The following is a 17,450-nucleotide window of genomic DNA, read 5'->3' as shown; positions in this document are numbered from 1 at the left end:
CTTGCAAATTGCTGTAAAAGTCCATTGGAATCATATAATAGTCACTTATCAAATGCAAATGTGTACTTTTATTTATTAAATTAAATGAAGTTTTGTACTTTTGCTTTTATTTATTGTGTGTATTGATCGCTGGCGCATTTATTATTGATTAATGCGGCTATTTTTAGTATTAATACATAGCTAATATAACTAAAATATAATTAACGAATTGTTTCTAAACTTTTCCAGATTTGTAGCAATGCATGTGAAGTAGCTAAGAGCATATTAACAGAAGATTATTTACAAAATCGAAACTGAATCATGCTTGTAAGTATGACATTTGAAGTTAACTTGAATATTGCTTTGTGTTATTTCTAATACAGCGATAGTTGTGTAAACCCAGAAGAAAGCGTCGGAGACCCTTTAATACTCGTATATATTTATATAAATGATCAACGTAACGATCTGAACTGATTTGCCTATGTCCACCAGGTTGTCTGCTAAGCAAATTAGCCCTTTAATTCTTGAGATATCGATCTGAAGCGCTGCACACGTTCTTTTCTCCCTGAAAAGCTGCTCATTTGTCGAAATTGCTGATATCGGACTACTATATCATATAGTTGCCATACCAACTGAACGTTCAGAATAATGTCTATGTATGGATAACATTTTTATTTGAGCAGAGATCTTCACAATATTTGGTAGAGATCATAACCAAAGGCAACGCTACAATCCTTGAATTAAAAGGTTCCGATTGCACTATTATAGCATATAGCTGCCATACGAATTGATCAATCAAAATTAAGTCCTTGTATGGAAAACTTTTTGAGTTGACAAGAAATCAGGCACTGAAATTCGGCACTGATTATTGCCAAAGGCAACGTTGTTACTTCCGAACAAATTGTTTAGATAAGACCATAATACACTTGTATCATATAGCTGTCATACAAACTGATAGGACAAAATCAGGTTTTTGTATCGAAAGCTTTTTATTTGTGAAGTGAATTAACGCCTTTTCTTGCTTATTTTATTCATAAATTTATATAATCGTTATTCTCTTATTTAAGCTACTCATCAAATTATTAAGCTTTTTTCCTATTGTTATCTTCCCTACAAAAACTTTGCACGATCTTCATATTAAATTATTACCAAAAAATAAATTCCATAAAATTTCCGTAATTTTAAACCTTTCATAAATAGTTTAAAACAAAATGCTATTATGGAGTTTCTTTTGCCAACTTTTCATATCGGGCCGCCGTAGTTGTTGAGCAACAAAACCTATTATATGCTCTTCATTCTACTGGCACCTGCCTTACCTGCTGCATGCACTTGCACTTAAGTATTTGGAGGTATGAGTATGAGCTAAAATAATTATAGCAAAATTTTGATACATATACAATACACATACATATGTCTAGATGTATTTGCGCATACTTTAAAGCATTATCAAATGTAATAGATATTTGGTGGTAGCAAACACTGTAAGTGCCTATCGGGGTAACTGCTGTGAGCCTGCAACAGCTGCGTCAATAGATGCAGTTTGTAGTAATTTTCAGGGAAAACTTTCAGTGCTGCATAGAACTTATTTTGCACTGGAATTTTTAATGCCTCCATTACAGCATGCCGTTGTGCTATGCCAAGCCTCCATTATGTGTGCGTTTTTGAGGCTTGGGCGTATGAGTAACATTTTTGCGAGCGAGTAATGCATGCATTTTATGCATGTGTGCGTGTGTGTGTGTATTATATTGAGATGCAAATATTAAATCTTTCATATTGGTATACAAAACGGCAGCTGAACTTTCGAAGGTACTAATTAGTTCTTGCATGTATTTTTGCAAAATTCGGCACAGTAAAGGCAAGAAGTGCTAAAAGTTGCAGCTTGCAACAAAATTCAATGAACAAAAGCGTAAAATAATAGTTATTAAAATTTTTAAGAAAGCATTGAGAAGGGTTTTTTAAATATTTTAATATTTATATTAACTAAATATTTTGTTTATGGGCAAAACTTCCAAAATGACCTCAAGCACTTATACAGCTCAGGCGCTGTAAAAAAATTCCAAAACTACTGCTTAAGAAACATTTTTTTTTTTAATTTTCTGCATATTTATTTCGAAACTTTAATGCGCCACAAACACCATTGAATATTAATTTTTCATTATATTCTTTCACATTTTGTCTAAATTTTTTTACAAAATTTTTTGTTTCTAAATTTATTAGCTAAAGCAACGAGTTCATTGCAGCTCTTTCCACTGCTTCAAATGACTATTTTGAATGCATTTTTCAATTTGGCCATTCCAACTGTATTTGTTACTCCACTTCATATACACGACTCTCCGCAACAAACAAATATCAAACTTTTTCAATTTAACTACCTCACCACACACACAATGCCACAATGCCGAGTATTTCACTTTGCTGCTTTTCGCCTTACCAAATATGCCACAAACAATTTCCTATACCGTTGTTCGCTTGCCAACAAAATGAGGCGCTTTCTTTTCACTCTGCCACAATTGAATTTTGTTTTTGTTGTTTGGTTATTTCTCTTTATTTCACTGGTTTCTGTTGCTGGTTGGCTTTGCCAATTTTTCCAAATGCAATATTGCTTGAACTCGTTTGCCTACAAATGTGTGTAACTGTATGCGTATGTATGTTGGTATAAACCAATACTAATACTAAAATGAAAGTGCGATACTTGTGCTCTCCTTTTTGGTGTGAGAAATTTTGTGTTGATGAATTAAGTGGCAGGACTGGAGTGAGATGATCGCATGTGGGTAAGTGTACCGTGAGCGCTTTGGATTGGTGGTTAGAAAGGAACTTAAAGCCATTTTCATTTAATGGAAATATAACTACAGATATTCTTCTCTATCTTAACTACATATGATTAACAAACTTAAGCACATACTTTTATAAGGCAACCTGCTGAGCTCTTTCCATAGAAACAACTGTCTAAAACAAATTATGACAGACCTTATTTCAGAAAATATATTTTTTAAATGATTCTTCAGCGGTAACACCTTTATTTATTTACCGTTTGTTTATACTTTTGGGAATCACTTATTAAATTTTTGAATGCATATCTGGAATTTTTGTCGTGCACGCGACCATTCAATTCAATCAGCGTTACCAAATATATTTCATGGTCTTTGTGTTGAGTGTTTTCGGCTGATATTTCATATGCCCAAATCGGTTTTAAAATGCTTTTCTTGATTTAAAGCTGATCTCGTTAGGTTTTCCTGCGGTGCTGCCATGTCAATCTTCTGTTTAAATGTATCCCGAGGTACTTAGAGCTAGTGCACTTTGGATAATTGTTTGATTAAGATTGACGCTCTGGCAATCTCTCGTTTTCATTGTGAAGGTAATGTTCCAATTTCGAAGCCACGATGCGTTTAGTTGTTTTTGAATAGTTTCAGAACTTCCTTTGCAGAGTAAGTAGATGCAATAATGGCGGTGTCGTCTGCTTATGTGACAATAGTTATATTTTCGTCGTTTATTATTGGCATGTAGGCAGTGAAAATCGTGTATAGTGTTGGACCAAGCACGTTGCCTTGCAGAACACTTGCTTTGACTTCGTAAATGTCGGATGTGTCATCATTAATTCTAACGTAAAAATGTCTGCAATCAAGTTATGACCTAAGAAATATGTAGAGTGGTAGTTTCATATTTATTTTAAATAACAACCCCTCATTCCCCACTCTATCAATAGCTTGTTGAATGTCTAAAAGAACTGCCGAGCAGTACTGTTTCTCTTCGAGACATTTTAGTATGGTTTTAATGTTTCTGTGGCACTGTTCAGGGGTTCCATGTAGTTGCCTGAATCCACATTGATAGTCGGATAGGGATTCCAGAACTGGCCATAGTCGACGAAGAAATATTCTTTCAAATATTTTGGAGGACATTGTCAGCAAACTTATTGGTATGTAAGAGTATATTCCGTGCTAGGATTTGTTTGGCTTTCGAAGCATTACAATTTCGGCTCATTTAGATTGGTGGGAAAGTGGCATAGCCTAAAACTACAATTAAAGATTAAAACTAAGAAAAGCAGACATTTTCTCGGCAATTGTTTGATTGTCCATGCATCAATATTATCTGGGCCAAGCGGTTTAGAATTTTTCAAGAGCGACACTTCTGCTTGTACTTCAGTCAGTTTTACGTAAGGTATTGGTTTATCCATTTGACATGGACTCTCAAGAAATGTCTGAATATTCTGGCGCTGACAGTCACTATTGAGTATAAAAGGCTTAACAGAATTCGCAAGGTGCTTGCCAAACGCGCCTGCTTTTCTTTTGTCGGATCTACACCAAGAGTTGTTTTTTTATCGGCATTTTTCACTGCGGAGGCCGTTTTAAACATTTGGTGGCTTTCCGCATACTATATTCTCAATATTAAATATGAGCGTTTTGCCAGTAATAAGCTCATAGCAACCGACGCCACTTTTTTCTGCTAAATGGTGAGTAAAAATTAGTCTCACAGACAAAGAGAGTAAACGGAATTATTACCAGAGAATAACTTCGAGTTCACAGAGCAACGTTGCTATATACTACTGTGCCCAAAAAATAAGGTGACATTTGAATTTAAACTGCGCGCGCCTAAAGATTTGGAGAATTATGTTTTTTTTTTAGGTTGGTAGTACTGTCAATCACATTTATGTCAAATTTCATGTAAAAATATTCATTAGTGTTTGAGATACGTGTCGTTTTGTGAGCTGCTAAAAGTGAGTTTTTCGTTTTTTGCGATGTCGAAATTTGTTGAGCAAAGAATTTGCATTAAATTTTGTTTCCGGAATCAATTTTCTGCTGCAGATACGTTGAGGATGGTGCAGAAAGCCTTTGGTGATGAGGCTATGTCTAAAAAAAATGTTTACAAGTGGTACTCATATAGCGAATTCCAAGCCGGCCGTGTCGAAGACGAAGAGCATCCAGGGCGACCATCAACCTCAACCGACGAAGCTCACGTTCAACAAATCAAAGATTTGGTGTTGAAAAACCGTCGATTAACAATTAGAGACCTTGCTGATGAAGTTGGCATATCGAAAGGCTCAGCCAATACCATTTTGAAGAATGTTTTGGGCCTCAAGCGCGTCAAATTTTGAATTTTTTGAAAAAAAAGGCGTCGCGTTGAAGTGTGTGAAACGATGCTTTCCGACTAACAGAGTGTCATGAAACGCATTAAAACTGGCGATGAGACTTGGATCTATGCTTACGACCCCAAAACAACCGATCAATCGAGCGAATATCGTGCCAAAAGAGAGCCGAGACCAAAAAAATCGCGCCAAAGTCGCTCAAAAATCAAGGTCATGTTGACTGTTTTCTTCGATTATCGTGGTGTTGTGCATTATGAATTCCTTCCAACCGGCCAAACAGTCAACAAGGAATATTATTTGAACGTTATGCGTCGTTTGCGTAACGCTATCCGCCTAAAAAGGCCGGAATTGTGGAAAGACAATTCTTGGCTTTTACACCACGATAATTCGTGATCATTTCGCCAAAAACTCAATCCATATCGTTCCGCAACCACCGTATTCACCTGATCTGGCGCCGTGCGACTTCTGGCTGATCACCAAGCTCAAAAGACCGCTCCGGGGACACCGTTTTTATACGATAGAGGAGATTCAAGCCGCAGCGAAGACGGAACTGAAGGCCATCCCGGAAAGTTACTACAACCAGTGTTTCGAAGATTGGAAAATCCGTTGGCATAAGTGCATTGCATCGGGAGGGGATTACTTTGAAGGAGATGAAATTGATTTGGAAGAATAAATAAAGAATTTTCAAAATAAATACAATGTCACCTTTTTTTGGGCACAGTATGTAGTATAATGAAAACTGGTCAGGAGTTGCTACGTCGTATGTGGTCTTACCGTTCAAATAAACAGGTGAAACAGTAAAAACTGTTAGTACATACATACACACGGAAAAACTATGTATATGACAACAAATGTCACTCCTCACTTATAGTTCTCGGTTTGCTGCGCAAAAAAGTTACATACTGCGCTTTCACTGGACTATTTAGCAAATGTTCGCTTATAGACCTTAATTGATATTGGCAGCGGCCATTTACCGTGCAGTGCGCGATATGCCGTTATGACGCTAAAGTGTTATATTGACAATTGACTGACAGTTGTGTGCCGTTGCATTTGCAGCACGTGCCATTGCACTTGACAGCGCTGGAAAATGAACGATTTGATGGATAAAAATTTGTACTCGAGCGTATTAAAAACATCAATCTCAGAGATTGCCTGTTCTCCATTAAATAGTACGTATACTAAATTTTTCAATAACAAACGGTTAAAGATTTCATTCGCTCATTAATGAGCCTTTATTATTGTGCTTTAATAATAATAATCTTCAATTTTCACAGCATGGTACTACGTCTTACTAAAACTAAAAATCTTCCAATTTCAAATATTCACTTATTTAAATTTCATTATCAACGCTTTTTAAAGTAGAAAGTTCAAATGATCGCTCCGCAGTCCATTTTTATGGTTAGCCCCGCCTATAGTCATCAAAACAGACATAAATTTGACAATTTATTGCAAGAGTTAGGAAAAGGAATTGAAATTGTTTCTTTTATTGAATATCTCTGGACTCAAGTACAAATTTAACCAGGATTGATCTATATATCGAATCGATAAATATTATTTTCCTAGATTGCGCTGATTCGTGACAAATTTCATCTCCATATGTCAGTTAGTATATGGGCACAGTTTGTTTGCGATCCCATTAATTTTTCAAATAATTCATAATCCTTTTTTTTTGAAGAAAAGTCAGTGGTAATATCTGGAAAAGTCGCCGTATATCTCGTATAGCTCATCGTTCCATCGACTGCGGTACTCGCTGTTGTCAATGCCTAAATGACCATAAATCTTCCGCAACTCTTTTCTTTCGAACACTCATAAGACTGACTTATCAGATGATGTTATTGTCCCTGCCTCTGTACCACATAGAAGGACGAGGATGATGAGTGACTTATAGAATTTATTCTTTGTTCGTTGAGAGAGGACTTTACTGCTCAATTGCCTAGTCAGTCCCGTTGGCACGAGTGATTCTGCATTGCATTTCAAGGTTGAATGTAGTATGAGTGTAATGTAGTATAGTTGGAGTGTACTGGGGTACAGTTAAGCTTCATGGTAAGCAGTTATAGTTGTAGGTCTATACCCAATTCCAGCTCTTGCGTCCTCGCTGCGCACCCTGGAAACGTGTAGGATGAGATAGTCAATCCATGTGGCGCCTGAGGTCGCGGCTAAAAGATAGGAAACCTCAGCGGAGCCAATCCGACATATTCCGTTTAAGGGTTCGCTGAAGTCTAATTGCAGCGTACGTTCACCAGAGGGGCGACTGCGAGCGACACATAAATGTGTATAAAGCTTTATACAGAGTTTGTCCGGAAAGTAATAGGACAGAGTCGATTTAAAAAATTTATTGAACCAATCGTTACAATTCTTTAAAAATTTTCAAAAATAGGTTCCTTCTGCGTATTCTCCGGAATAGCCTTGAGAGCCGAGGTGCATGCTGCTTGGATCCCTTCTGTCGTCTCAAAATGCTTGCCTTTCATCGGCCTTTTCAACAAACAAAAAAGTCCGGAGTAGCCACATCTGGGCTGTAGGGCAGCTGCGAAAACATTGGCATGCCGGCCTTGGTTACGTAGCTATTCACTTCCAATTGACTACGAAGTCTTGTCGAACCTGATTGTTCCTTCGTTTGAGTACGCCACGTAGAATCACTCCCTATGGAAAGGAAACAACAGCCTCGGATTATTAATTAATTTTAAGGTCCATGGTGTACTTTAAGCCACAACAAAAGTAACTTCTAGAAAATCAGAGGCTGGCCTAACACCTGACTAACAATTTCTGCATATCATATCCAGTGTAATACTTGCCGTATTTTCTGACCCTTCACTGTCTTTAACACGGACTTACGGTTACGCGATAACACAACACTCCTCTGGATCGAAATATCCCAAAAACGAACTCTAAGACGAGGTACAACTTAGTCACTCGAAACGTTATCAACTGGTATCCACAAGGCAGTCGAAATAAATGCCGAACCACTCTAACTTAGAGAAAAAATTTCAAAATTTCTAAGATTCAAAAAATTAAAATAAAGCAAAATGCTAGCATTAGATCGAAATAATTAAAAGAAGCGCACTGTGGCTCTTTTCTCCCCTGTGGAAGCGTAGATCCATAGATTCGCCGCGGAACACATTTGGGTGTTTTGTTCCCCAACAAATGCTCGTTTTTCGATTTTGTCCTCAAAAAGGTTCAGAGGACGCACAACATAACCATGATATTGGCAATAAGTTTGCAAGATTCTTAACGTATGAAGTTCAAACACAATTCTATACCTCCTCAGTAAGATATACTTATAATAGTCAAAAAATATAATTAAAAACCGGCCTTATACGAGGACTTGTTCGACTGTATTAACCTTGCTATATATTTTGCATCACAACATTCTACTGTTACAAAAACATTCACAAACTCTTCTTAACAAAACCATTCCGACCAATTTAAGAAAGTAGTAAAAACACAAGGAGTCAAAGCCGAACTGGAAAATAATAAAGTCGCAAGCCTTTGACAAAATATTTTGTCAACAAAACTAAGCTTCCACTTCTTCACAACTATTTTTCAGAGTTTTTTCCACACTTTTCGCACATGCCACACCATTCATAATTGGCAATTTGTAGCAATTAGTTGTTTTCAAAATTAAAAAACTTCCGCCGCCAAATAGCAACTTCTTCGCCTAATTAGCACTTGTGTACGCCGTCTTTGCCCTCGGCTCAACCGTTAACTGCTGTGCAACTCCTCGACTTCCTTCTTCCCTACTACTATTTAATTTTTAATTTCTATTCTACTGCTACTTTTTTGCGCACAACTGCAGCAGCAACAAAATGGCAACTTCCGCTGTGCAATTTGCAATTTGCTTTCGCATAATTATGAGCAATCAGCACCTTGACTGCGCGACCACAAAGAGCGAGCGTCGATTGCCAAAGAAAGTGCAAAGTTAAAAGGCATAGCAACAACAACAACAGCATGGTCTTAGAAACAAAAGTACTAGGTGAGTTGGAGATGTGAAATGTCTCTATGAAGCGAGTGACAAGTCAAAGCCAGCAGACGCAACTTTGGCTACATTATATTGTAGACGCTTAGTTGGTGTTTAAGGCGCCAGTGTTGCCAAGGTAATGGCAAAACGGAGTAGCAAAAGTACGCAAGTAAAGTCGCTCAAAGTCAAAAGACATAGTGACTGTGAATGCAAAAAAGCCAAAAAGTTCAGCGTCAAATTAAGTGCTGCCGCTGCTATGACTATTGTTTATTATTGGTGTTGCTGTTGTTTTTTTAGAGTGCACTTCTAGCAATTATAATCAGAAGTTGACGAGCAGAAAATGGCAACAAATGAAACAATGCAGTGCCATTTGGAAGTTGTCGCTAAGATGCTCAAGCAACTCGCACTCACACACACACACTCGCGTACTTACATCACACATACAAATGCAAGTGAAAATTCTTCGCGCCGAGTTGCAAAGAAGCCTCAAGCGAAGTTAATTTGTTTATGAGCAGACAGCTGCATGTGCCTCGGTTTTAGTATTGTTGTTGCAGTTATTGCTGCTTTTTTCGCTTTTTTGCAAGCGTTCATTGGCAAAGCAAAATTCCACGCTTTTTATATGATTATTTCTTAATTTTTTGATGATAAAAGTGCCTCATTATGCAAACAGATTTCTTCTGCGAGTAAAATAATTAATTGAGAGCCAAAAAATAGAGAAGAGACGAAAGCAGACTGGCTGCCGATAATGTCAAAGATAATAAATTTCCAAGACAAACAGCATTAATTTTGACACCGCGCCCATTTCTGTTATACATACCTCGGAAAGCCTGCAGATACGCACACATATATATTTTATATCTATATGCATATAAATTCATATACAAATACAATTAAGGATATATGTATACGTGTGAGTATAATAGCCTCAGAGCGCAGGAATCGATGATTAAATCAATCAATGCAGGCATCAAGTATCTGAAGGGGATATGGAGTGAGTGACAGATAATGAGGCTCTGAGCTAAACAAGTCAATAAGCCGCCAAGTGGAATACATTAGGTACTATAATCTTAATAATTAATTAGACGCTTAAGCGGCGAAATGGTGAAATATTAGGGTTCGAATAGACAAACAAGGTATGTGACCAAAACATTTGCAACAGGCGCCACAAACAATAATACACCCAGTGAATGGTAATCTATTTCTAGGAAAAAACACAAAAACTTCAAATTTAATGGGGAATGTTTGTTAGCATTCGAAAGAAGATGCCTTCTCATTTGTTTTCTGAGGATGATCTCTTTCAAATGTGTCGCGGCTATATCTCAGATGGGCCATCCGTTGAGTCCAATCGATGACTCGTTCGATCATTTCGACAAGTAACTAGCGAATCCCAAGCGTGATATTTTGCTTCAAGACCTGAATTGAAGCGAGATTGTTCGCATAGACTTTAGATTTTACATATCCCCACAGGAAAGAGTCTAACGGCGTGATATCAAAGGATCTTGGTGACCAAACAACTGGCCCAAAGCGTGAAGTTATCTGCTCACGGTAGGGTTCTCTACATAAATCCATTGATTGGTGCGATGTGTGGGAAGTGGCACCGACTTGTTGAAACCAAATGTCGCCTAAATCATGAGCTTCAATTTCAGGCACCAAATACTCGGTTATCATGGTGCCATCGCCAGTAACGGTTACGTTCTCACCAGCGTCATTTTTGAAAAAAGCTCTTGAATCTCTTCAGGTTGCTCTTTGTCCCAAATGCTACAATTTCGCTTGAAAAAAATTTTACTCAAAAACATCGGTCGCCTTGGATCTTTTCAAGAGCCCATAGAGCGAAGCGATGCGCTTGGCAAAAACGAGCGTCTTCAGCTCTGCAAACGGCGTCTAATCGGCTCTCCACTGTCTTCGTGTACACTCTCAGCTAAAGCTTCTATTTTTTCTTCACTGTGTGCTGCACGTGATATTTTCCGTCTAATATTATCCAATAATGAATTCTGGATCTCAAGATGGGTGATGGTGTTGCGAAAGAACGTGAATTGTTCAGACGTAAGTCTTTCCTTGATGAAATGCCAAAGAATATTGAACAAAAATAATATGAAAGCTTGCCATGACTCCGGCGTGGTCTGTCAAAAAAATACATCAGGATCACCCGTTACAAAATTGTCTTATTTGGAGTGATGGTGATCTACCAGCCATTGTAGAAATTGTCGTATGTGATGGTAATCCACCAGCCATTGTAGAGACGCTGTTACATCATCATTAAGACACTATCTGAATCACCCGGGAAAATCATTGATCCATATATATCTTCAAAAATGAATCCGGCTTGATTGTTACAGTCAATGGAGAACTTTACTAAACTACGATTAATGGCTTTTCCCTGTCTGAATTGGAGGATGTTGATGTGGACGACCTTTAGACTATTTTTGTGAAGCTATGCGAAGTAGCTTGTCTACGTAGGTAAGCCTGAGGCGATTGATTCTTGGGAGACGCGTTATTACTGACTTGCGGCCTTCGTCGCTGTAACAAGTAGTAAGGAGTATATAAATGTATTCGAGGGCTGGCTAAATTGAATAATTTTTAAAACCTAACGGCGAACGCAGATTTTATAACAAAGCTTAGTTCTTGGTCATCACATTTATTCACGTGCTTATTACGTTCCATTGAAAACCACTTTCAGAGAACAATATAATCGATTGTGACTTGACCATTTAATTTTCTCGATATGCCGTAGTTCATGCTCTTTCAGTTGAAGGTTAAAAAGCGCTAACAACTATTGGCACTCATAGCTTGTATCGAATTCTGAACATTAGCTAACTTAATATTTTATAAATATTCTAAATATTTCGATTGTATAAAAATATACGAAGTGAGTTCTAGTAGCTCGACATTGGCATTCGGCATACTATGTAAATAAAAACATTTTTATGCTGGAAATATTACCGTTGAGCTTATAGGTGCAGTTACGACTTTTAAATTAAACTTTCTAACAAACCAACAGATTGTCGTGAAAGCATAGTTCGTTATTATTCATTGAATTATCGCACTTTTTTTTAGAAGATATCTGCTATTCATATAACTTATTGCTTATTCATACCTGTATTGGTCGAAAATTCAGAACGAGATCTAGATAGAAGGCAGGTCTGATATTCTCCAGACGTTTGCCTGTTGACTTACAACTATAGCATATAGCTGACATACGAGTACAAACCTAGTTAATACCTAGTTTCCGTACAAACTGGCCGATCATAAGTTGGTTCTTGTACGGAATCGTTGCTATTGCGAAGTGAAGCAATCGAAATTAACGTTTTTTCTTTTTTTTTTTTGTATTTCAAGATGCTTTTAACATGCCGCCATTGTTTGGGTACCCCTGGTCTCATTATAATTTATTCTTTAACAAAATACCTTTGTGGCATTCCTTTGTTTCTTATAATCAAAAAGAGCTGGAAAGCTCTGAGTCAGGACGTTTTTCCATGTACGTTTTCTAGTATATTAAAACTGCCATAAAATTGCTTGTCTTCTTGTAAAATATTAGGCTCGATTTCTCAAACACTCCGGCAGATTTTAGTTCGCAAAAAGAATAGTCCTTTAATCCTACATAATCCTCTGCATAAATGATGAATTTTTATTAAGAAAATATTTGCATTATTTTTTCTCTTACTGAACATTCAACGACATTGAACCACATCGCCTAAAGGCACTGCTAACATTGTACACATTCCAACACAATGGAGGACATGCTCATAGCAGCATGTGAAAGTTGTGCTTGCCAGAAGTTATTGGCTTTAACGAACGCTGTCAGCATTTACATAAGATAGCCAACCAAGCAACAGGCTGACGAAACGCAAGATTTATGATTACGAGCAAGAATTACGTGAATACTAGCAAATGCCACCCGGTAGGAAATTGAGCAAATGCAAATTGAGCTGTGGAATATTTGACAGCTTTGGTCTGGATTAAGAATTTAGAACAAGAACAAAGATATTTTGCTGAAAGAATTACTTTTTACATTGAAGTTAGGTAAGTTTTTGTAATATGTGGCTTATGCTGTATTTAAATTATTTTTACCAAAAAGTTTAAACATATTTCAATTAAAATTCAAAAACGAATTAAAAATAATTTTTGAAAAAAAAACAACAAAAAAAAATAATTTTGAAAAACAAGTAAATTTCTTTTTTTAAACAGTTTTGAAACAAAATATTGAAAACTTTTTTAAAAGTTAAAAAAAAAACTTTTTTCAAATTATTTTTTGTTGTTTTTTTCAAAACTTATTTTTAATAACTATTTTACAAATTTTTTTTTCAAAATTATTTTTTGTTTTTCAAAAATTATTTTTGAATTCATCCTGAATTTTAATTAATTTAAAAAAATTTTGGAAAAAATAATTTAAACTTTTGAAAAAAAAAGTTTTTCACTTTTGAAAAAAAAAAAACTTTGAAAAAATTTTTTTAAAGCAAAATATTTATTCAATCGAAAAGCGAAAAGTAAATAAAAAAAACTCGCCAAAACCTACAGTTTTCCTACTGGCTGTGCACCCAGCTAAACTCGTGCTGATATTAATTAACTTATTAACATAATCCCTACAACCCATCAAACGAAATAGTTAATTCCAAAGCGAAGACAAACAATATTTCTTAACCCACACACACATACACACATTCTACCATCAGCGAATTCACATCACAAACTATTTTATATATGATCGCTCGTTAGCATAAACAGCTCCCACACACAAATCAAAAATAATGTGGCGCAACATGTGCACGATTATTGCGTTGCGGCAACCGTTATTGCCACATAAGTACACACAAGCACACATTACGCTAAATTTCTATGGATATGTACTTATATAAGTATATGTAGCTCGCATCGGTCGCCAGAAATCGATGAAGCAGAAACACCATGGATGATGACCATGCAGGCGATGCTCTCTGGCAACCCACACCCGTCGCGCGCATCTCAACTTTCTCTGATTGTATGCAAATATATGCAGCTTCCCGTCTTGTATGGGCGTTTTGCTTATTTCTAGCATGCGATTCTGTAAATTGTTATAATAGTAAATGCGGAAACCGATAATTTTCTGGCGTTAGCAATAGCTTATCGTACACTGTGCGAAAAAATTTTGTGTTGCAAATATTTTGGTAATATTGGGATATTTGTACCAGATATATATGTATATAAAGGGTTTTTTTAGGCAAAACACAGAAAAGTAAATTAGATTGCTCATATTCACGGTGTTATGAGTTAGCGAATTCTATAGTATTGGATGTTGGTACTGAATGTCTGTTGTAGAACCACCAAGCCGAGTTTGTCTTATGAACTCCATCCGACAGATGTCGAGATACCGAAGATGGTCCGAATTTAACAACATTTTTCGTAACGCTTTATTAGGTCTTAATAGAAGTCGGATGAAGAACTACTTTTTAACAAAGGAATTTGTGATCAAATTCTGGTATTAACATTTAGGTCATCTGGCTTCCAACCTGCGAATAAACTAACTTTGTAAATAAAGTTAACAGGGTAAACTAGCCAAACCATCAAATTAATGGTCCAAAATTTTTTTAAAATTGGAGAAATATTCTCTAAAGGCCAAATATTATAAAAGGTGATCCATTTCAAGGTCTGCATCGAAGCAGCATTGTATGTATAGACTTTGGATTTTACATATGCCCACAGGAAAAAGTCTAACAGTGTGATATCACACGATCTTGTTGGCTAATCGACCGGTCCAAAACGTGAAAATATCTGCTCACGAAAGAGTACTCTCAATAAATTCATTAATTGATGCGGTGTGTGGGAAGTGTCGGCGTCTTGTTGAAAGCAAGTGTCGCCGAGATCACGAGTTTCAATTTCAGACATCAAAATAGTCGATTATCACAACGCGGCAACGGTCACCATTAAGGGTTACGTTCTCACCGGCTCACAAGCCACACCAAAGCGTTGATTTTTCTGGATAAAATAACAGCTCTTAAACTTATTTAGGTTACTCTTCGTCTCAAATGCGCCAATTTCGCTTACCTACATACCCATTGAGCCAGAAATGAACCTGATCGCTTCTGTTTTTGGACAAGCTATGTTTTCTTCACTGCCTGCTGAACGTGATCTTTTCGGTTCAATATTATTCAATAATGAATTCTGGGTCTCAATATGGGTGATGACGTTGCGAATAGTACGCCCAGTAGGCCGATTATGTTGACCATAAGTTGAGCGAAGCTCACGAAACACATTCTTCACAAAACGAGAATTTTCGTAATAAAGTTAAACGTTAAATATTGTTTAGGCTTAAGTCTTTCCATGATGAAATCATCCTAAAAAGGCCCCATACATCTAGAACCACCTGCTTTCTATTAGCCATCTATTATTTTGAAAAAATAATAAGCGAAATATGCATTTGCTGGCGTCTCCTAGGTACTAATAATTCCACAAAGCTACGATTCCATCCAAACCCAGCTAGATCCAAATAATATTCTCCATGTCATGATTATTCTTTCATTTCTTTTGTCGTTCCGAGTTTCTATTGTAGCTTCACGTATTGTATTCGCTTTTGCTCAGTGCATTCCAAGTATTCCTTTAGAGTATGTAGACAATTTATGAAATATGCTCATATTCCTATAGATATGCGTATATATGTATGTACATGTGTCTCTATATATGTATATAAGTACAAAGTGCTCAACAAATAGTTGACCGGAAATAGCATTGAGTATGGTGTTGATGATGGTGTCAGAGAAAATCTGATTGTCACACCGGCAGTTGTTGTCATTATGATTAGACATCGATAACGTAACTAAGACTGTCGGCTGCTGTTTCGCATAGCAAGGAGGTGTGTGCACTTCTTTATTACAAATTTACAGTAACTGTTGAATGCTTTCATATGATTTAAAGAGAGAGAATATTGGAAATATACCTAAGATGTGTAATGTGGATATTTAAGAAGCGCTTTAGTTCAAGTTAAGTGCTGTAGGAGAGTATTAAGTGGCTAACTTCGAAATTAAATACATAGGTGTAATAGTTTCTACTTCTATTGTTTTAAATATAATATATGTGTTTAGTTCAATCTTAGCTTTGCAAATAATTTAAAAGTCGTAAATATACATATTATACATACATATATGATATTAATTTTGACAACGCTAATTCCATTTTCTGATTGATTGTTGTCTTCACACACGCTTTTATTATAGTTTCAACCTTCGACAAATGATTGGTTTGTCATTTGATCTGATGCTTTGCTATGTTTAATTGATCTCCGGGTTAGGTATCCAGTAGCTTAACCCCTTGAAAGGTGCTAATTCCAGTAAAGAACCTTCATGTTTGTTTCTTTTCAGAGTCTGTGGACTGTTCCTTTAGAGCAAATATAATAAATCAAGTCAATTCTATAAAACATGTCTTGAGGCAAACTGTATTCCACTGAGGGCGTTCTGCATCGACCCGATCAAATAGTAATCAGAAAGTGCAAGGTTTGGGCTATAAGGCGGGTGAGGTAAGACTTTTCAGCAACTGTTTACGAGATAGTTTCTAATTCGTCTTGCAAATTAAACTCAACCCTGTTTTTTCATGATAGGTAGTTACTGCGGCGTATGCAGTCACGAATTTTTGGGTGTTTGGAAAATCGATGAGTTGTTTTCGGTTTTCTCTGATTTTAGAGGCTCATAATACAGCACATTCTTCTGATACTAGCAAATACAAATCATTAGCTCGGAAGCTTAGAAGGAATAAATATCTTATCACGTTTTGAATTGTCTGCTTAAGTGACTCCAAAAAGATTATTGTGGCTTGCGTATACTGAATGTCATTTAGACCTAATAGCAGTAATCTTTAGAAATAGACTGAGATATGAGCATATGCATCCTTGTTTAATTGTTTCAAAATATTCCAAGGTTATGTATTGCAATCAATAGGAGTAAATGCAAAATTTACTTGGCTTTAGGTATGGCAAATTTTAACAAGAAAAGCTTGCTACTGCATTGTTCTCATCCATCCAGAAGACATTTATGGGATTGTGGATGACTAGTCAAGCCTTAGAGACAATTTAGTTATGTTGTAATCTTAGTTGTAATATTGGTTGTAAGCCTAGTTGTAGGATAAGTTGTAAGCTTAGTTGTAAGATTTGTTTGTAAGCTTAATTGTAAAATTAGTTGTAAGGTTAACAGAAATCTTAATTTTAAAATTAGCTATCAGATTAGTTGTAATATTAGTTGTAAAATTAGTTGTTATATTGGTTGTGAGCTTAGTTGTAAGATAAATAGTAAAATTAGTTCTCAGATTGGTTGAATACTTCCTGTTAGCTTAGTTATAAGATTGGTTGTAAAATAGAAATATTAATTGTAAAATTAACTGTCAAATTAGTTGTAATATTAGTTGTAACATTAGTTGTAATATTGGTTGTAAGCTTAGTTGTAATATTAGTTGTAAAATTAGTTGCTAGGTTGGTTGTAA

Source organism: Bactrocera neohumeralis, chromosome 2 (assembly GCF_024586455.1).
Source record: "Bactrocera neohumeralis isolate Rockhampton chromosome 2, APGP_CSIRO_Bneo_wtdbg2-racon-allhic-juicebox.fasta_v2, whole genome shotgun sequence".
In the NCBI taxonomy this organism is placed as follows: domain Eukaryota; kingdom Metazoa; phylum Arthropoda; class Insecta; order Diptera; family Tephritidae; genus Bactrocera; species Bactrocera neohumeralis.
This window is presented reverse-complemented; position numbering follows the sequence as displayed.